Genomic DNA, 23,005 nt, shown 5'->3' on the forward strand with positions numbered 1-23,005 from the left:
AGATGGAGAGAGAGAGAAAGGAGAGTGGAGAGAGATGGAGGGCGGGAGAGTGGAGATAGAGAGAGAGAGAGGGAGGTGGAGAGAGAGAGAGAGAGAGAGAGAGAGAGAGAGAGAGAGAGAGAGAGAGAGAGAGGAGAGAGAGAGAGAGAGAGAGAGAGAGAGAGAGAGAGAGAGAGAGGTGGAGAGAGAGAGAGAGAGAGAGAGAGAGAGAGAGAGAGAGGTGAGAGAGAGAGAGAGAGAGAGAGAGAGGAGAGAGAGAGAGAGAGAGAGAGAGAGAGAGAGAGAGAGAGAGAGAGAGAGAGAGAGAGAGAGAGAGAGAGAGAGAGAGAGAGAGAGAGAGAAGAGAGAGAGAGAGAGGAGAGGTGGAGAGAGAGAGAGAAAGGAGAGTGGAGAGAGATGGAGGGAGGGAGAGTGGAGAGTGAGAGAGAGAGAGAGAGGGAGGAGGAGAGAGAGAGAGAGAGAGAGAGAGAGAGAGAGAGAGTGGAGAGAGAGGAGAGAGAGAGGAGAGAGAGAGGAGGAGAGAGAGGAGAGAGAGAGAGAGAGGAGAGAGAGAGAGAGAGAGAGAGAGGAGAGAGTGGAGAGAGGGAGAGAGAGAAGGAGCGTTAAAGGAGGGTGAACCTCCTTGATAAACATTGTGCTCTCCTAACTCCCAGGCAGCCTAGCGTAGTGTAGCAAGGGGCACAGGGGAATCCAGCGATAAATCTTGCACTGCATTTGCCATTGTTTCTGTTTGAGATGTCTGGTTCCCATCTGCTCTGGCCATCTTGGGCCTGTGGATAAATAAACAGGGAAGGCAAGTGAGGAGTGAGGCCTGTTAAAGCATGCCTAGCTCTATAAAGGCTGTATGCCTCATTGGGGAGGCCTGGGGAGAGGCCCTGCCGTGACGTTCTGCACACGGGGCACGCAGCTCAGCAGTCAGGCTCTGTGAGGCTCTGCTCTGCTCCACAGTCCACAGCACACATGGTCAACAGATAACAACCAGGCCAGAGCCAGGGGCCCCAATCCCACTGTCTGTCTCTGTGCTACTGGAGAGAGACTACCGGAGCATCTTCTCCTATTGTTAATCCCAACACTAAGGTTTTCAGACCGGTTTGAATTGTTAGAACAGACATGTGTGGGGGTGAGGGTTTGGTTTCAACATATATTGTCAAGAAAGACTTTGAAGCACTGTAAAACTTTTCACAGTAAATCGTGACAAAGTAACGTTTGCTTGAAATATATCCTGTTGAGTGTCTCTTTGAGGCATAAGTTACATTACCACCATGAAAATAGTAATAGGCTACACTTACTATATTCAGGTCAGGTCACATAACTACATATGCATCTAATACATCTGGCTGTACAATGTTGTATACTCTCAACAGCTGAGATAAACCCCATTAGGTGAAGTCACAATATCAGAGTAAACTGATTTGCTAGACAGCTCCTAATGGTTAAACACAGCAATCATTTCTATTTCTGAATCCCAAGTTAACCAACCACTAAAAGCGGCAAAAATCCCTTTGTTACTGCCGGTCAATAGGGAGCGGTCTGTCTGTCCAGTCGGGCGGTCGGATGGTGGGTCGGAGGCGGACTGAGGGCTGAGGGTTGTCAGACAGTCAGTAGGCAACTCTGTGGCTGTCCCAAATGGCACCCTATTCCCTATATTGTGCACTACTTTTGACCTGAGCCCTATGGGCCCTAGTCAACAGTCGTGCGCTAGATAGTGAGTAGGGTGCCATTTGGGACGTATAATGTGACACTGGAATGGTGTCAGCTGGAGGATTATCTGACAGGGTTTGTGGCCTTTCAGCAGGCCTGATCTCTGGTGGTTAGGTCATGGCCACCCACACTGCCTGCCTCCCCTGCCTGGTTCTGCCTGGCTGCCCCAAGGCCCTGTTCCCCCTCCCAGGCTCCCTCCACTCTCAGCCAGGTGAGACCACCCTGCACGCAGCACTGTAGAGAGGAGAGAGGGTGTGCTCTCTCTATCTATCTATCTATCTATCTATCTATCTATCTATCTATCTATCTATCTATCTATCTATCTATCTGTCAGGAGTGCCTGCCAGCTCGATTCCTGCTGTCTCTACACAGTCCATAGACAGACACAAACGGCACGCACAAACACACACATTGAGCACATACACGGAGCACGCACACACAACACGCATGCATGCTCATTGAGCGGACTAATCAATCAGCCAGACACCTCTGGTTTCATAAGGCTAAGTCTCTGCTGAGCACTCTCAACTTGGCATATACAGTTGAGACATTCCAGTGACAACTGATCTCGATTTAACAGTTTAGGTTATGTGTGCATGAATAATAATGCGGAGGGACGCCGGTCCTTCTGTGGCTCAGTTGGTAGAGCATGGCGCTTGTAACGCCAGGGTAGTGGGTTCGATTCCCGGGACCACCCATACGTAGAATGTATGCACTCATGACTGTAAGTCGCTTTGGATAAAAGCGTCAGCTAAATGGCATATATTATTATTATTATTTTTCAATGTGCATTTTGTCCCGTAGTTAAGGCTAATAATATCCCACAATAGTTACAATTGCATTACAATACAATTACTTTCTAATCATTCTTATTCATACCTCATCACCAACACTTGCCCAAAAATGAAATATCAGAAAGATATAGACTGGTTCAAAGTTGTTTTTAGCCTTATTCAAGAGTAGTCTTTTTTATTGTATGCACTTATGACAGAGGGGGAGCTCTATCAAAAGCTCTGTGTGTGTGTGTGTGTGTGTGTATATATGAGGGAATAGCAAGAACTCCTGACCTCCCGCTCTCATTCAACCATGTCTCCTGTGTCCCCACTCACATGAGAAGCCTGCTCTGTGTCTTACATACTGCCCAAATCACAGACGTCAATGTGGCTTAATGCTTAATCACTGAACACAAAGTCCTTGTACACTAATCTTTTTCTCAATATGTGACTTTAGGCAAACGGAATTTACAGTATTTAGTCAGATACACCCATCATTCCCCAGGTGCAGTGTGTTCGTGTTGATGGGATGGTCTGGGAGGGGAGAGACAACAGAGTGATTCCTATGCGGGGATTTGGAGCCCCATTGCAGGGTTTCCTCTCTCATCACCTCAGGGTCAGTTTGTGTGCTGGGGGACTGTGCAATTCAATGCCTTTAATCTACGTGACTGTGCTGGATTAGGTAGAAAAGCATGTGGAGGCACTGAGGGAGGGAGCATGCTGGAGCCAGTCCTCTTCTCTCCCCGGAGGCCAGCTGAGCCCGCTTGGTTCTGTTTGCCCCCAGACAGTCAATGGAAATGTCTGTGTTTTTGTAATGTGGCTTTACTGTAAGTTTAATGCAAACAGAGTCTGAATAGGGGCTCATGAGTCTGAACTTGTCTTAATACTTTATACAGTTACAATACAACATCTCTGGTTTACTTACTCCTTACTAGAATAAATCAATGTGCATAAAACCATAACAAAAAAACATTGAATATGATCTCATTTGGACAACAACAAAAACATGATAAAATATAGAAAGATAGGCCATCCAGTCAACAGTCCACATCCCTCCCCTCTGTTCCCCAGCGATCCCAGACCCCTCAACATGTCTCCTTGTCCTGGCTCCAGAATGCTACAGACCAGGGTGGGTTTCAGTGATCCGCTCCGTGCGTTGGACAGTACTGACATCATCTGTTTGAAGAGCAGCAAGGGGAGGGGGAGAGAGGGGAACGGCTGTAGGGAGGGAGTGGGGGAGGCAGGTTTGCAGCAGGTGAAATGAGGCCCTTCGCTTAGCCGGGACCAGGAACGCACGGGTCAGTGGTCACCCAGCGGCACACAGGATCTCCTGCTTTAATAGCCTCGCTGTCCTCAGTCTTTCCATACCGTGTCCAAGTGAAACATGGGGCGCCTGTCTTCTATAGGCTCATTCTGGGGCTAGTAGTACCCTCGCTCCCTCACTGGCTGAACCACCTTCACCAGCTACAGCCCTACACACACTGACACACTCTGAGAACATTTGTCCTGGCATTTTCTCCCATTTTCTCATTCTTTCAAATGATCAGCCATTATCAGCTGACTCTGTGCCCCCCAAATACCAAAGCAATTAATCATTGATTCCAATTTATCAACAAGGTGCTCTACTATGAGACCATGTTGTCTTGGACATACAGTACACTCATGTGGTCTGCATTGACAGGCCTGTACAGTATATTGATAGATATATAACATTCAAAATAACATTAAACACATTAAAATCTCCAGTTCACAATAGGGAGGATACATTAAACAGTATTTACGGTTGAAAGTCAAATCTCAACCTGAAATCAGTTTATTCAACTCCACATTATTTTTTGGGAAAATCTCCCATTGACTTCATTGGATGATTTACGTCAATAACCCATAACTAAAGGTTAGGATTTAACCCCCAGGAGCTCCCACATTAGATCCAGTCAATGCATGGGCAGAGAGAGCAGCCAATCTGGCTATGAGGTCAACTGTCTGTGTATGTGTCAAAAACGGCATCTTATCCTCCTTATGGGCCCTTGTCAAAAGGAGTGCACTACGTAGGGAATAGGGTGCCATTTGAGACGCACTTTATGAGATCAACTGTCTGAGTCTGAGACCCACCTTGATTTTCTGTTGAATGTGTCTGAGGGCGTCTGCGGTGCCCATGTCAGCATCCTGCTGGATACACACTATGTCTAACTTCATCTTCACATCCAGCTTCATCTTGGGATCTGTGCTGATCATCTTCTGCACCTCTTTGGTTGTGATCACAATTACCTCTATAGAGGACCAACAAAGATGTTTAGGAATACTAAACCCAGTCACTCATACAGTGGGGCAAGTTACAGGTCTGTGAGAGCCAGAAATCTTGCTTGTTTGTAGGTGACCAAATACTTATTTTCCACCATAATTTGCAAATAAATTCATAAAAAATCCTACAATGTGATTTTCTGGATTTTATTTTCTCATTTTGTCTGTCATAGTTGAAGTGTACCTATGATGAAAATTACAGGCATCTCTCATCTTTTTAAGTGGGAGACCTTGCACAATTGGTGGCTGACTAAATACTTTTTTGCCCCACTGTATGGGACAGATGGCAGAATATATTACTTGAATATGTGCATAAAATAAAATAATTCAAAACACTTAAAACGTAATACTTGCTTCTTTACACATCGAAAACATTGTAAGGGTTGTCTTGACTGCAGAAATGTTCCTTCCAAAGTAGTTTGCTTACTGTTGCTGTATTTAGTCTTGTAAAAGCTAATTGCGGGGCTTTGCTAGTTGGCTGCTCACAGTAAATACTGCCACACATGAAGTTACTATAGGGACTGGGAGGGCTCTGACTTTCAGGTGGGATAGTATGCATTTTCGTGCTACATACCCAAATCAACTACAGTGCATTCAGAAAGTATTCACACCAATTGACTTTTTCCACATTTTGTTGTGTTACAGCCTGAATTTAAAATGTATTAAAATTACAAAAAATTGTCACTGACTTACACACAATAACCCATCTCTTAGAAAACCTTTTTTTTTTTTAAAGAAAAGCTGAAATGTCTTGAGTCAATTAGTATTCAACCCGTTTGTTATGGCAAGCGTAAATAAGTTCAGGAGCAAAAATGTGCTTAACAAGTCACAAACAGTTAGAGTTTAATGGCTGTGATAGAAGACTGATGGATCAACAACATTGTAGTTACTCCAGAATAGTAACCTAATTGACAGAGTGAAAAGAAGGAAACCTGTGCAGAATAAAAATGTCCCCAAACATGCATTGTGTTTGCATCAAGGCACTAAAGTAATACAGCAAAACTTGTTGCAAAGCAATTCATTTTATGTCCTGAATATAAAAAAAGTGTTGTTTCGGGATAATCCAATACAACACATTACGGAGTACCCCAATCCATATTTTCAAGCATAGTGGTGGCTGCTTCATATTATGGTTATGCTTGTAATTGTTAAGGGCTGGGGAGTTTTTGAAGACAAAAATAGGAAAAGGAATAGAGCTAAGCACAGGCAAAATCCTAGAGGAAAACCTGGATCAATCTGCTTTCCGCCAGACACTGGAAGACAAATTCACCTTTCAGCATGACCTAACCTAACCTAACCTAACCTAAAGACTCTGTAATCGTTGCTAAAGGTGCTTCTAAAAAAAGTATTGACTCAGGGGTGTGCATAGTTACTGTTGAAGTCGGATGTTTACATACACCTTTGCCAAATACATTTAAACTCAGTTTTTCACAATTCCTGACATTCCATCCTCGTAAAAATTCCCTGTCTTAGGTCAGTTAGGAACACCACTTTATTTTAAGAATGTGAAATCAGAATAATAACAGAGAGAATGATTTATTTCAGCTTTTATTTATTTCCTCACATTCCCAGTGGAAGTTTACGTTCTCTCAATTAGTATTTGTTAGCATTGCCTTTAAATTGGTTAACTTGGGTCAAACATTTCGGGTAGCCTTCCACAATAAGTTGGATGAATTTTGGCCTATTCCTCCAGACAGAGTTGGTGTAACTGAGTTAGGTTTGTAGGCCTCCTTGCTCACACACGCCTTTTCAGTTCTGCTCACAATTTTCGATGGGTTTGAGGTCAGGGCGTTGTGACGGCCACTCCAATATCTTGACTTTGTTGTCCTTAAGCCATTTTGCCACAACTTTGGAAGTACACTTCGGGTCATTGTCCATTTGGAAGACCCATTTGCAACCAAGCTTTAACTTCTCGACTGATGTCTTGAGATGTTGTTTCAATATAGTCACAATTTTCCTGCCTCATGATGCCATCTATTTTGTGAAGTGCATCAGTCCCTCTTGCAGCAAAGCAAACCCACATGATGCTGCCACCCCCGTGCTTCACGGATGGGATGGGTACTTCGGCTTGCAAGCCTCCCCCTTTTTCCTCCAAACATAACGATGGTCAATATTGCCAAACAGTTCTATTTTTGTTTCATCAGACCAGAGGACATTTCTCCAAAAAGTACTTTCTTTGACCCCATGTGCAGTTGCAAAATGTAGTCTGGCTATTTTTATGGCAGTTTTGGAGCAGTGGCTTCTTCCTTGCTGAACGGCCTTTGAGGTTATGTCGATGTAAGTCTCGTTTTACTGTTGATATAGATACTTTTGTACCTGTTTCCTCCAGCATCTTCACAAGGTAATTTGCTGTTGTTCTGGGATTGATTTGCACTTTTCGCACCAAAGTACATTCTCTAGCAGACAGAACGCGTCTCTGTCCTGAGGGGTATGATGGCTGCGTGGTCCCATGGTGTTTATACTTGCGTACTGTTGTTTGTACAGATGACCGTGGTACCTTCAGGCGTTTGGAAATTGCTCCCAAGGATGAACCAGACTTGTGGAGTAGAGGTCAACCGATTATCATTTTTCAACGCCGATACCGATTATTGGAGGACCAAAAAAAAGCTGATACCGATTTTTCCCCCCATGTATTTGTAATAATGACAATTACAACAACACTGAATGAACACTTATTTTAACTTAACTTAATATAATACATGAATTACAATCAATTTAGCCTCAAAGAAATAATGAAACATGTTCAATTTGGTTTAAAAAAATGCAAAAACAAAGTGTTGGAAAAGAAAGTAAAAGTGCAATATGTGCCATGTAAGAAAGCTAAGGTTTAAGTTCCTTGCTCAGAACATGAGAACATATGAAAGCTGGTGGTTCCTTTTAACATGAGTCTTCAATATTCCCAGGGAAGAAGTTTTAGGTTGTAGTTATTATAGGAATTATAGGACTATTTCTCTCTATATGATTTGTATTTCATATACCTTTGACTATTGGATGTTCTTATAGGCACTTTAGTATTGCCAGTGTAACCGTATAGGCTTCCATCCCTCTCCTCGCTCCTCCCTGGGCTTGAACCAGGAACACATCGACAACAGCCACCCTCAAAGCAGCGTTACCCATGCAGAGCAAGGGGAACAACCACTCCAAGTCTCAGAGCGAGTGACATTTGAAACGCTATTAGCGCGGACCCCGCTAACTAGCTAACCATTTCACATCGGTTACACCAGCCTAATCTCGGGAGTTGATAGGCTTGAAGTCATAAACAGCTGCTGGCAAAACGAAAGTGCTGTTTGAGTGAATGCTTACGAGCCTGCTGGTGCCTACCATCGCTTAGTCAGACTGCTCTATCAAATCATAGACATAGTTATAACATGATAACACACAGAAATACGAGCCTTAGGTCATTAATATGGTCGAATCCAGAAACTATCATCTCGAAAACAAGATGTTTATTCTTCCAGTGAAATACGGAACCGTTCCGTATTTTATCTAATGGGTGGCATCAATAAGTCGAAATATTCCTGTTACATTGCACAGCATTCAATGTTATGTCATAATTACGTAAAATTCTGGCAAATTAGGTGGCCCAAACTGTTGCATATACACTGACTCTGCATGCAATGAACGCAAAAGAAGTGACACAATTTCACCTAGTTAATATTGCCTGCTAACCTGGATTTCTTTTAGCTAAATATGCAGGTTTAAAAATATATATTTCTGTGTATTGATTTTAAGAAAGGCATTGACTTTTATGGTTAGGTACACATTGGATCAACGATACGCACCGCATCGATTATATGCAACGCAGGACACGCTAGATAAACTAGTAATATCATCAACCATGTTTAGTTAACTAGCGATTATGATTGATTGATAGTTTTTTCTAAGATAAGTTTAATGCTAGCTAGCAACTTACCTTGGCTTACTGCATTCGCGTAACAGGCAGGCTCCTCGTGGAGTGCAATGAGAGGCAGGTGGTTAGAGCGTTGGACTAGTTAACTGTAAGGTTGCAAGATTGAATCCTTGAGCTGACAAGGTAAAAATCTGTCGTTCTGCCCCTGCCCCACCGTTCCTAGGCCGTCAGTGAAAATAAGAATGCGTTCTTAACTGACTAGCCAAGTTTAATGAAGATTAAATAAAGGTGTACAGTGTTTATTTTTTTATATTTTTTTTATTAAATCGGCCAAATCGGTGTCCAAAAATACCGATTTCCAATTGTTATGAAAACTTGAAATTGGCCCTAATTAATCGGCCATTCCGATTAATCGTTGACCTCTATTGTGGAGGTCTACATTTTATTTCCTGAGGTCTTGGCTGATTTCTTTGGATTTTCCCATGACACTGAGTTTGAAAGTTGTCCTTGAAATACATCCACAGGACACACCTCCAATTGACTCAAATTATGTCAATTAGCCTATCAGAAGCTTCTACAGACATGACACCATTTTCTGGAATTTTCGACTTCTAACTGTATGTAAATGAGATATCTGTATTTCATTTTCAATAAATTAAAATGTTTTTACAGTCATTATGGGGTATCGTGTGTAGAATGGTGAGAAAAAAAGGCTGTAACACAACAAAATGTGGAATAAGTCAATGGGTATGAATAGTTTTTGAAGGCACTGTAAACCCAATCACCAACCCTTTTTTTAATGTGTCCCATCTCCAATCGTAAATATAACATAAACTCCTGTATAACCTGCAACACTACACATGTAGTTTATTTGCTAATGTTTGCCTGCAAAAACAAATGTTACATTGGCGCTGTAACGTCGTTCTTCGTTTGTGGAAAGAGAGTCGGACCGAAATGCAGCGTGGTAGTTACTCATGACTTTAATGAATGAAGAGCGAAACATGAAATAACTTATACATATACAAAACAACAAACGGAACGAGAAACCTAATACAGCCTATCTGGTGAACACTACACAGAGACAGGAACAATCACCCACAAAATACAAAGCGAAACCAGGCTACCTAAATACGGTTCCCAATCAGAGACAACGAGAATCACCTGACTCTGATTGAGAACCGCCTCAGGCAGCCAAGCCTATACAACACCCCTAATCAGCCGCGATCCCAAATACTACAAACCCAATACGAAAATACAATATAACATAAACCCATGTCACACCCTGGCCTGACCAAATAATATAACGAAAACACAAAATACAATGACCAAGGCGTGACAGGCGCTGTGATGTCACCTGTCCTGTTTCCAAACATGTTATGGAAGCGGGTCATATAACTGATGACTTGCAGTGTATTGGTATAGAAAAGATTTGGGCTAGAGGTGACAATATTGAAAGAAATAGGTGTATTACATAGCCCAATGTTTTTCCAATGCGTTATTATAAAAAGTTTTTTTAGATGCATTATTGTCATGTGAGTGCACCTGTCAGTCGTTACCCTTAACGAGCCCACAGTAAAGAAGCACACCTTCAGAGGAGACGCTAATGACACTGACGAAGGTTTAGGCCGAAACGTTTGTATATCTACCAACCCCTGAATGAAATAAATACTAAAGATAAACCTTGAGTGTGGACCAGCTACACAATTTTGGAATAGTATGTTAACCTTCACTACAGTATCTCCATTTGAAAACCCCATATCGCCTACTTCTATGCACTAATTAGAGAACCTGAACTTTTTTTATGTTGAAATTCCCCTAATGTGTATGATAAAACCTTGCTTTAACGGGCAATCCCGCTATGGGGCAATTCCATGGTTAAGGAAGAATCCGATTCTTTACTTAAAATGTATGCCAAACAGAGTTTAACAAACCATACAATTCTATGCACAAGGCCTACTTTGACAATTTACACTGAACATTTTACTAAACACATTTACTGAAAGAACTGTGCAGATGCAGATGTAAAACCTCCCTCAGTTTTATATGAACACATTTCCCCAAAATTCTTAAATATCTGCTCCGAATTAAGATTCAAGATGTCTGTAGAAAGAATGGTGTCAGCTATGGCATGACACATTGAGTTTGAAAACTATTTTGGTTATTGAATTATATCAGGTAACAGAATTGTGGTAAAGGAATTTCATCATAGTTCCCTGATCTATACTACACAGAAATACATAATTATGGATATGAATGTCATTCTCTTCATGGTGATGTATCCTAAATAGGTACACAAAAGGTAGAAATATACAATATTCTCCTTTGCATATTTGGGTATTATTTGCACAGGAGAGCTCAGTAGAGTACAACACAGAACAGTACAGTGTACTCAACTCTAGTGTGCTCTACTGTGTACTGTACTGTACTCGACTGATATCAATAAAAACACTAACTGATAGGTCTACCTTTACTTGTTACTTCTGTGAAATGTCATTATCCTACCTCCACACAAGGAAGAGAAATTAGAAAATATCTGAATGATGTGGGTTTTTGGTAATGAAATTTCAAAGCACAAGGCAATGTTTTTTAAACATACAGAAGGCAGAAAAAATGACCCTAAACTAAACATAAAAGTGTTGATATTAGTTGGCAGGGGTCTTACCTTCTAAGACTTTTTATGGTAGATGTTTTCTATATATTTTCTATATTTTGACAAGAAATCAAAGCCTTTGCTTATTCCACATTTTTAGGATGGAAAATGGTTGAAAATGTACATATAATTTCATTTCTCAAAAATATAGACTCTTAGCTTTCATCTGACATGTTCCTGTGGATTTCACGTTGGTGCTCATGGCTCCTTTTACATGGAAATTACCTTGGGCTACTTCAACACTAAGGATAATGAGGAACTCAACAAGTAATCATTTTAAAAAACCCCCCAAAATCCACTCACTCCTAACCAGACACACCACACCTTCCACAAGACTGAACTCCAGTGGAGGGCCCTCATGTGCACTTTAATGAAGCAAAGAGGTGGCCAAGAACAGCTTTCCCAGACCACAGTGGTGGCTATTACAACTAGGCCGTGAGGAGTCCAAAATCAAGCCCTGGCCCACATGATTGGAGGAGAAAAATGTGCTCTCTATAACAATCTTAGTCATTTATCCCCCAATAATTACCTCTGACTTATCATTACCCAAATGCAGCCTGACTGTCTGAGCTACATAGAGGCCTGGCAGCAAACTGACTCCACTGCTGGGACCTATAAACACTGTAAATAGGTCTACCCATGCATTCGCTTTGTCTTAACTGAAAGTTTCTTAGCTAGACTCATGTATTCCAAAAAACATGTTAGCTAGGCTATAAGCCAACTCATTATATTCTGAAACAAATACTAAGAAACACACATAGGAGTAGGAGGCCAAGGTGTTGTAAAGGTGGTATACATCCTTTTAGAAATAATGGCTTTGCCACTGACAGCACTAGAGCAGTACTTTTTATTCACAGTCCCTAAGTGACCTTTATTGCGCCATTGGTTCATGCATCAACAAATATGGGAGGGATCATCAACAAGATTTAGCAGCAGGACGATTTGTATTGAGCGGGTGGTCGGGGGGCCGGAACATAATTACAAATCATTTGTAGACTGCAAATTGACAGCAAGAAGCCCAGTTATAATATTTGACTAAAACAATCCTTTCAAACCTTGCTCACATTTGTATACGATCACGTGTCTCTATCATGCGTTGGAATACTTGGGAAGAGATTTCCAAAATTAAAATCTGTTTTTTCTTGCTCAGAAAACTTAGGGGATCAAATAAAACCACATGCGGGCCAAATCCAGCCCCGGGCCGCCAGTTGGGGAACACTGACATATGGCATGAGTGGGGATGTTATTGGGTCACACTGCATTCCCATGCTGGGCTGCTCTGTCATGTGGGATGAGGTGAGGTGGCACTGGCGGTGTTACCCATACATTCTTAAATAACATGGATAAGTGGTATCTGTTGCATTCAGGTCACACAGAAATGTGAATATCTTTTACATTGTTGAAGTATTTAGCTCCTTTACCTTGAAAGTGTCATTGCAGCCTGTAGGTACACACACACACACACCTCTTATTATGAAAACAGGAAGCATCTACCAGAGGGAGTCCACTTGGTAGTTGTAGTATCCAACACCATGATTCTGGGATTTTATTTGAACATGAAAAAAAGTAATACAACAAAGTGGGTTTGATTGGATCGAGCCATAAATGTAGAGAATATTACCTTCAATCCCCACTCTCTCCAGCAGGTTGAGGGGCTACCAGATGAGGGGCTTGTTCCCTACAGGTAGCAGAGGTTTGCGGGTGTTGTAGGTCAGGTCCATCATTCGAGAACCACCACCAGCAGCCATCAATACCGCCTGCAGCTCCATCTTCTGTTATACATACGCACACCAGCGGTCCAATTTATATGACCACATCAACACGATTGTGCTTGCTCTCTTGCTGACGTCATACAGTAAGTAAGTTCCTACATTATCCCAAAAACGTGACCCACACAAACATGTTCAGTTAGCTAATGTTAGCTACCTTACTAGCCAACAATTCAATCGCTAACAAACGGATTAAGTACTTGCAAGCAGTAATACCAATTGTCAGGTTGACTCCCAGTAGTAGATCAAGCAAATCACGTGACCTACCTTTTGGAGAACGTCAACAGGTTTGTTTATTCAGCAGCAATATACTTGTCCCCAATATGACAGCGCTGTGCTGTCACAAGTGTTAGCTAACAAGCTAACCAATAGTTCGATATCTTGCAATGTTCCACAGTCTCAACCGAGATCAACAATTTCATGAGCTTATTATAATATGTGCAGACCTTCACCAATACGTGATAATAACTTTTTGTGAAACAATAAAATATTATTAGATACAGTTCGATAAACTGACTAGCACCATGCTAACTTGTATGATGACACTTCCTACCGTTGATGAAATCAGTCCGGGAGAAAACTATATCTAAAAACTGATATTTTTGTTCCTACAGTCATTGGTCAGAATGAAACAATTCAGGATTTACACAGTCGACAAAAACAACAACATCCATATTGTAACCATCATCATCAAAAAATCGGCCAGGGAGAAAACTAGATCTAAAATCGGATATTTTGTTCATACAGACATTGGTCAGAATGAAACATATCAGGATTTAAACATTCAACAAAACCAACACTATCAGTATCATCATCAATATGTTTGTTGCTTGTTTTTTTGTGAGAATTAAATAACTTTTGGCTTTTTCATGTCTGCTGTTTTGCATTTTATCCTTATCACATATTTTTTTATTTAAGCTATCACAATGTTAATTTGCTATTTGGTTGACATGCTCATGCTCATTTGAAAACGTTGACGTTTAAAAATGATTTCATGATGTTTATTATAATGATTTTATCATAAAAGAATGTATGAAAGGAAAGCTGAAAATGTACTTTGTGTGTCTTTACAGGGAGATTCCTAAGGACTCACACCAGCAATTTCCAGGCTGGGCTGAGGCCCCCACCAGTGCAGATTACCAGCCACCCAGCTCCTCCAGACAGAGCCCAAACCCCAATTCTCAGACCTCCGATGTAACAGCAAATTTAACTCTGGGAATGTGGCGTGGCTTTGTTTTCTCTGGACTGGAGATGAGCTTCATTGGTAGCTGCCTGTAGTGGAAGCATTGAAATAACAAGACAAGCTATCACAGTTCACTCTGAAGAGAGGGAAGGGAAAGAGGAAAACTGTGTAAATGTTCACTGACACAGCTATGAGAATGCATTTTAAACTCCTTCTGGTCACCATAGTGCTGCTTAGACACACAAATGTTTACTGTGGTGAAAAACAGCAGTTAGACCACCAGGATAATAATGCGTTAATGATGGGAGCGAAGTTTGTCAACTGGCAGTGAGTGTAGTATTTGACCTCCTCAATACCATGGTACATAACTGGTCCACTGACACTTTGCCAATTAAATCCCACTTAATGATCACAAATAAATATTAGTTGTACAGTACTAACATTTTTATAACCAACTAAACACACACATTTTATTTGTATTATATGGAAGGCAGAAATCATTCGTTCTCCTTTAAAAATGAATTTGAAATCACCGCATGGTAGCCTATCAGAAAGAAAGGGGGAAGGTTAAAGGTATAGTCGTCCAAATGATAAAATGACATATTGGTTTCCTTTACCTGTAAACAGTTTATGGAGAAGATATGACAAGAATACATGATTTGTTTTTGTTTACCTGGCCACTATTTAAAATGGCAACGTTTGAGCATTTGTGGCACAAATCCAATGCAAGTCAATGGTACCTACATTATATAAGCATTTTCATGCTTCATGTCTAAATCGTCTGACCTAAAGTATCGAAAAACTGATTGTGTAACTCAATTAAGTTATTTATAGATGATTTGGAGATGACGCGTGAAAATGCTTATATTGGTACCATTGACTTCCATTGGATTTGTGCCACAAATGCTAATAAGTTAGCATTTGAAACAGTGGCCAGGTAAACAAAACCAAAGCATGTATTCCTGTCATACCTTGTCCATAGACTGCCTACAGGGTATGGAACCCAACATGTAACTTTGTAATTTGGGTGAACTTTCACTTTTTTCCTCCAAAACTTTCAAGTATGATTGAAAAAATAGAGAAGAGCCATGCATAACATCCAAGTACAACGTTTGTATTTGCCCTGATGATCCTGTCGCTCACAATGGTTGATTGATGTAGAATATGGCAGCATGTATTCATCTGAGATGGAATAAAAGCCATGGACCAAAGATCTTCATTATTCAAATCCGGCTCACATGACATGCTTCTACTACAAATGGTTTCTTTACTTTTCCTGGTCCTCACCATCAACCCTTTTACAAGGTGTTTTCTACATGCAGATGGCATTACTCTTGTCACGAAAAGGGGTTCTGGCTAAAACTAAGGCTATCATAAAAGTCAACCCATAGCACCGACACTGTGAGATTATCCCTTTTCCTTTTTTTTACAACATTCGCATGACATTCCACATTTCTGGCCCCAAAACATGAAGAGGCAACTGTGAGGTCCAATTGAAATCTCATAATAATATAAGTAGCAGAAAATGTGCTCTTAGTAGTGTGGCACAAAGTACAGACCAAGGCAGCGTCTTAAAAGGCTAAACAAACGTTTATAAGAGGTATTATGAGACCATACTATTTTCACGCTTTGCTATACTGACAAATGTCAGTGCTTTGAAAATATCAGATGTATTTTTTATATTATTAATATCCACTAGTAACCCTGGCCAGAGGGTAATGATTCTTATACCATTAGACTAATGATTGAATATCTCATTTCCAATTGTTTGATCTACTATGTTAGAATGTGCAACTTAAGAGGGAGTATTAGAACTAACGTTGTGGTTTTTACCGATCAAATTCAAACTCTGCACAGACTCAACACGTCATTGTATTTTCAGAAAGAGAAAGAAAAAACCTAGCCGCTAATAAGATTTGTCGTTCCTCTTTCTGTGGGTAATTTGATAGATGCGAAACCATGGAAATGCAGGTGCAAAACTTCATAACTTCATAACCCGTTGCAAATCCACTGAGCCCTAGATCATGACAATCAAAGCTTGACCATTTTGGCAATCAAAGGCATTGATGTAAAGAAGTCTTTTAGGGCCATAATAAGAATAAAGAGATAGAGCAAAAGCCCTGCCTGATCCATAAGGCTGCCGTGATTTCCTCAGATTTCCTATTCCTGGCTTTAGCAGCTCTTGTAAATCATTCTCGATTCCCTTAAACAAGCCAGTTGGATTAGGTTGGTTTAGATCATAAACATTCACCGGACAGACCACCCAGGGAGTTTGTCTCGGGCAACCTCCGCCTCCCTCTGAGTTGCAGTGCAGTTGAAGCACAACATGTTCAGTGTGGTTTGTGTTTGCGCCACTTCCAGGGCCAGCATCGGGGCCCCAGCTGCCATGGAAACAAAAACAGGCCCATTCACGGTCATCCACCGATGACATAGATAAACATACTCTCTGAGCCTGTCTGTACGTCCACACTTTTCACATTTTATTCTCCTACAGGCAGCAGCAAAAGGACATGTGTCGTTCACAGGATTCCCCGAAATGATAGCATAGCACAAAGCATGAGATTCTTGTTTGGACAAGCTGAGCAGTATGAAAACACTCCTTTTACCTTCTGCCAGAAAGATTAAGGATTATGGGAAAAGTAGTGACAAGTAGGTTAACTATATAACTATTTCACTCTTGAGAAAAGGAGGGTGTATTTCGGGGGTGCGCCAAATAAAAACGTGATTCACATTTAAAAAATATTTAAATATATTATTATTTTTTTATTCAAAAAATTCCAACGGGTTATACATTTGGGTGAGTTTTTTTTCTCTCGCCTCAGTAGCCCTGTTTCACTGCCAAAAAATATAATTAAACCATCTAGTGTTCATCAAAATAACTACACAATTACAAATACAGGTAGCCTAGTCAAATAATTAACATCACAATCACATTAACCGTTACTCTCTCACGGGAAACCTTTGCTTTTGCACAGGTTTAGAAACTAAACATGCAAATTGAAGAATAAGCCACGGGAGTTTTTTGAGCGAGAATAAAGACAACTTTTCGAGTAGTAAGACGTATAAAAGCAAAAGAAACCATTAATAAGAAGGGGCTAGAAGCGTCTTATATGGTGAGCAACCGAGTGGCTAGGACAGGCAAGCCCCATACTATTGTGGAGGACTTCATTCTTCCTGCTGTGGCAGATGTGGCTGGGACAATACTGGGGGAAAAGGCCAAAAAAAACTATACAGACAATGGCTTCATCAAACAGCACTGTTTCATAACGCATCAGTGACATGGCAGGAGATGTTTTGAAACAATTACTGCTTCGCATACAAGCCAGTGAATTCTATGCGTTACAGCTGGATGAGTCAACAGACGTGGCGGGCCTGGCACAGCTCCTGGTATATGTCCGTTACTCCACTTGAGTGCACTTCAGCATCCACCGGGAGGCTCTTGCTGCCAAGGGAATGCCTGACAGCTTGAAATACGTTTTGGACACTACAGTGAAAATGGTTAACTTTGTTAAAGCAAGGCCTCTGAAATCTCGTGTATTTTCTGCATTATGCAATGATATGGGCAGCGACCATGTAATGCTTTTACAACATACGGAAGTGACACGTTTTTTTAATTGAGAGAACGTATTGACACGCTTTTTTTATTGAGAGACTAGCTTAAAGCTTTCTTTACTGACCATAATTTTCACTTGTCTGACCGCTTGCATGATGATGAGTTTCTCACACGACTGGCCTATCTGGGAGATGTTTTTTCTCACCTGAATGATCTGAATCTAGGATTACAGGGACTCTCCGCAACTATATTCAATGTGCGGTACAAAATTGAGGCTATTATTAAGAAGTTGGAGCTCTTTTCTGTCTGCATTAACAAGGACAACACACAGGTCTTTCCATCATTGTATGATTTTTTGTGTGCAAATTAACTCAAGCTATATCAAATGTGATATAGCGAAGCACCTGAGGGAGCTAGGTGAGCAATTACGCAGGTACTTTCCCGAAACGGATGACAGAAACAACTGGATTCATTATCCCTTTCATGCCCTGCCTCCAGTCCACTTATCTGAACAAGAGATCCTCATTGAGATTGCAACAAGCGATTCTGTGAAAATTGAATTTTAACAGAAGTCACTGCCAGATTTCTGGATTGGGCTGCGCTCAGAATTTCTTGCCTTGGCAAATCACTCTGTTAAGACACTGATGCCCTTTGCAACCATGGACCTATGTGAGAGTGGATTCTCGGCCCTCACTAACATGAAAACTAAATTCGGGCACAGACCTGGGGTGTGTGGAAAATTATTTAAGACTGAGACTCTCTCCAATACAACCCAACATTGCAGAGTTATGTGCATCCTTTCAAGCACACCCTTCTCATTAACCTGTGGTGAGTTATTCACAATTTCTGATGAACAAATAAGGTTTTATATGTAAGATGGCTAAATAAAGAGCAAAATTATTGATTATTATTATGTTATTATTTGTGCCCTGGTCCTATGAGAGCCCTTAGTCACCTCCCACTAGTCAGATTGAGACAAACTCACACTCATTCTTATGTTTAATAAATGTATCGTATAGTGTGTGTGTGGCAGTCTTACAATGATGGCAAAAAACAACATTTGAGAGTGCGCTGACCTTGGTGCTAGAGGGGGTACGCAGCTGGAGGTTGAATGTTTCAAGGTGTACGGGACTATAAAACGTTTGGGAACCACAGCTTTAGCTGATCCTTTTAGCAGTTGATGTGCATCATATTTTCTAGAGTTTGGTAATTATAATTACTGTCATTTCAATGATCTGCTTCATAAAAAATTCCTCTTGGATACCTTCCTTTCACATTTACGTTTGTAAAGCACCTTTTACTCCAACACGAAAAGGTCCAAAACACGGGTTCCAGACACAGGAAATATCTAGACTGCATGGTTTTGATGAGCCAAAGCAGTAAACAGTGGGCAACTCCCTGTCGGAAGGGCCTGGCATGTCTGTGCGCAGTGCTATGCCTGGTGAGTGCATGTGTCAAGTCTTTGACTGTTTTACATGTCTGGCACTGTTCATATTTTTAGTGCTTGTAACGAAGCTTGTAGTTCGGCTAGATTGATATAAAACAGAGCAGAGAGAAGAAGAGATAGGAGTTTACTCTACCTTATGTAGCGCCTGGATTTACAGTAAAACTCCCACCCAAACATGGATGAGGGTGAGCCGGGAAAAGGGATGGTATGTTGTGGGTTTTATAATTGTTTAAAAACATGAAGGTTGTTCCAACAGAAATTCCCCTCCTCTGGCACCAATTGTGGTTTATAAAGCAAAATCTAAAGTATGTCACTATAACATAAGCACATCATCACGCTTTATAGTTTATCCTCTAGGGGTATGATTGTGTGTGCGTCTGTGCTCTATGTGTATGTGCGTGTGTGTTTATGAGTACTAGCAAGTGGACATTCATCTGTGTGCGTGTCTGGTGCTGGCCGTGTGGGTGACTGCCCTTACTCTGCTGGGGCCTGTTTTAGGGGGGGAGCCCAGTGAGGCAAAGCCACAAGAGTGCAAACAGCACGCTGCCCTGCCTCTCTGATCTCTGTGTGTGTCTCCTCTCCTCTGTCTTTGTCCGCCCAGCAGGGCTCTGTCTATCTGTGAGGTCCTTTAACCACCATTCTCTCCCCTCAGCCTCCCAACACTGCAGGCAGCCACAACTCCACTGGGTGTCCCCATGCACACACAGGCCCAGAGGCCAAGCCAGAGGCAACCTCCAAGGGGTAGAATCCACACGGACTCACTCATGACTGTTGCTGACTGTCCTCCTGTTACACAGCATATGTTCCATCGCTCCTTTGGCTTGCGTCCCAAATGGCACCATATTCCCTATTTAGTGCACTACTTTCGACCAGGGCCCATCGGGCTCTGGTCAAAATATAGGGAATAAGGTGCCACTTGGGAGGTATCCTTAGAACAGACCAAACTTCCCATGGTGGGATCCCAGGCTGTGTCTGTATTAAACCCTGTGATGACATGATGGATGTTTTGTTTATGTCAGGCCTGGCTGGAGCCCCTACTCTCAATAATCACATGGCATGTCACTGTTTGGATTGTCACATCTGGCTGGGGACATTTAGTTTTTTTGTTTACGTGACACAATTTCCCATTCCCCAAGCACCGCTGGTGTGCTGACTGACAGACAAGGCATTGGGGAGTGGGGTCCATATTGGCATCCTAATTGGCACCCTATTCTCTATATAGTGCAGTACTTGGGCAGTGGTGAAAAGTAGTGTGCTATACAGTACATTTGGAAAGTATTCAGACCCCTTCCCTTTTCCACATTTTGTTACGGTATAGACTTATTCTAAAATGTATTAAATTAATGTGTTTCCTCATCAATCTACACACAATACCCCATGATTACAAAGCGAAGACAGGTTTTAATAAATTTTTACACATTTATTTAAAATAAAAAACATAAATACCTTATTTACATAAGTATCCAGACCCTTTGCTGTGATACTCGAAATTGAGCTCAGGTGCATCCTGTTTCCATCGTAAAGCTCTGGGGAAGGGTACCAAAAACATTCTACAGCATTGAAAGTCCCCAAGAACACAGTGGCCTCCATCATCCTTTAATGGTAGAAGTTTAGAACTACCAAGACTCTTCCTAAAGCTGGCCGACTGGCCAAACTGAGCAATCGGAGGAGAAGTGCCTTGGTCAGGTAGGTGACCAAGAACCCGAGGGCCACTCTGACAGAGCTCCAGAATTCCTCTGTGGAGATGGGAGAACCTTCCAGAAGGACAACCAACTCTTCAGCACTCCACCAATCAGGCCTTGATGGTAGAGTGGCCAGACGGAATACACTCCTCAGTAAAAAGCACATGACAGCCCACATGGAGCCCACTAAGGACTCTCAGACCATGAGAAACAAGATTCTCTGATCTGATGACAAGATTGAATTCTTTGGCCTGAATTCCAAGCATCACATCTGGAGGAAACCTGGCACCATTCCTATGGTGAAGCATGGTGGTGGCAGCATAAAGTTTTTCAGTGGCAGGGACAGCTGGGAGACTAGTCAGGATTGAGGGAAAGATGAACGGAGCAAAGTACAGAGAGATCCTTGATGAAAATCTGTTCCAGAGTACTCAGGACCTCAGGACTGGGGCGAAGGTTCATCTTCCAACAAGATAACGACCCTAAGCACACAGCCAAGACCACGCAGAACCCCATCAAACATCTCTGGAGAGACCTGAAACTAGCTGTGCAGCAACGCTCCATATCCAACCTGACAGAACTTGAGAGGATCTGCAGAGAAGAGTGGGAGAAACTCCCCAAATACAGGTGTGCCAAGCTTGTAGTGTCATACCCAAGAAGACTCGAGGCTGTAATCGCTGCCAAAGGTGCTTGAACAAAGTGCTGAGTACAGGGTCTGAATACTTATGTAAATGTTATATTTTATATTACAATAAGGCTGTAATGTAACAAAATGTGGAAAGGTCTCATTTGTCTGAATACTTTCACGAATGCACTGCTATGGAAGAAGGTGCCATTTGGGATGGGCCTGATGTCCTTTCTTCTGTCGGTCTGGGTCTGGGTGCCTCTGCTCTGTGGTCTGGCATGGGGCCTTGATCTGTCCAGAAACAGTCACATCCTCTTACAGATGAAGGGAAGCAGTACATCTAGGCCTCGGGCTAAAGTGGAGGATATCCAAGTCTGGAACCAGGTCCAGTAACATGCTGTGATTTATTTGTGATTTCCCTTGACTGATGTTGAAATGTTTTCTTGGACAAACGAAGAGTGTATAGCCGTGGAGATGTACAACACCATAACGATTATGTGTTAATTTAAAGTTGTGTTCAAGGATCAGCGGAGAGAATTACTAAGATTAACATCATGTTATGCTCAAGATCAGGCTGATTATGATATCCATCTCAATTTTGGGAGAAGCACTAGTAGATTGAGTGGTAGTATATTACAGTGAGCCCTGTGATTTGAGTGAATGAAAAATTGCAGCCAAACACTTAAATTATACTGAGTTAGACAATACTACCTGAATAATTCCCAGGCTAAGAGGGAGGTATTCTGCCCCTCCCCCCTACCCCTTCCCCTGAAGACAAGACAAGACTCAGATGTCCAGCTGTCTTAATCACAGATTTAGTGAGAACATTACTCAACGGGCTTTGGGCTAATTTGGCCAGGCATTGTAATTCGGCACAAAATTCAGCTGTTTCCCTAAAGTGTCTGCCAGGATTGCAGTGGAGTCGGAAGCAGCACTATGGCTTTGGCTTAGCTCTGTGTGAGGTCCTCCTCCACCTTCACAGGGTGAGCAGTCTGCTGGCAGGACAAACATGGGTGGGACTACACCATATACAACCACGCTTAAATCACACACTCTAATTCTATTAAACAGAGGAAGGAGGCCAACAGAGCATGGGCTGAGTCATGGGCCATGCATCTCTCTCTCTCTCTTACTCTCTTGCTCTCTCGCTCTCTCAACCTGTCTCATTCATTCCTGTCTTCCATTTAGACAAAGACAATTATCCCTTAATGAAAAAAGACTGAGAGTAATGTCTTAACCATTGTTTTTGGAGGATATCTAGTTTAAGAAAAGTGGTATTACGTTAAGCAGTGCAGTAACTCAAATCATCAGGATTTCTGGGTTATATATATATATGGGGTCCTTCTGTAGCTCAATGGGGTCCTTCTGTAGCTCAGTTGGTAGAGCATGGCGCTTGTAACGCCAGGGTAGTGGGTTCGATTCCGGGACCACCCATAAAATCGTAGAATGTATGCACACATGACTGTAAGTCGCT

At 41.9% G+C, this 23,005-nt stretch overlaps 1 pseudogene; it reads right to left on the reverse strand.

The window, feature by feature from the left end:
- The window catches only part of LOC118402538 (translation initiation factor eIF-2B subunit gamma-like), a 57,893-nt pseudogene extending 44,323 nt beyond the window's left edge, over positions 1 to 13,570 (reverse strand).
- Between the last annotated feature and the right edge of the window lie 9,435 nt (positions 13,571 to 23,005).

The sequence above is a fragment of the Oncorhynchus keta genome, chromosome 23 (genome assembly GCF_023373465.1).
Source record: "Oncorhynchus keta strain PuntledgeMale-10-30-2019 chromosome 23, Oket_V2, whole genome shotgun sequence".
Taxonomy (NCBI): domain Eukaryota; kingdom Metazoa; phylum Chordata; class Actinopteri; order Salmoniformes; family Salmonidae; genus Oncorhynchus; species Oncorhynchus keta.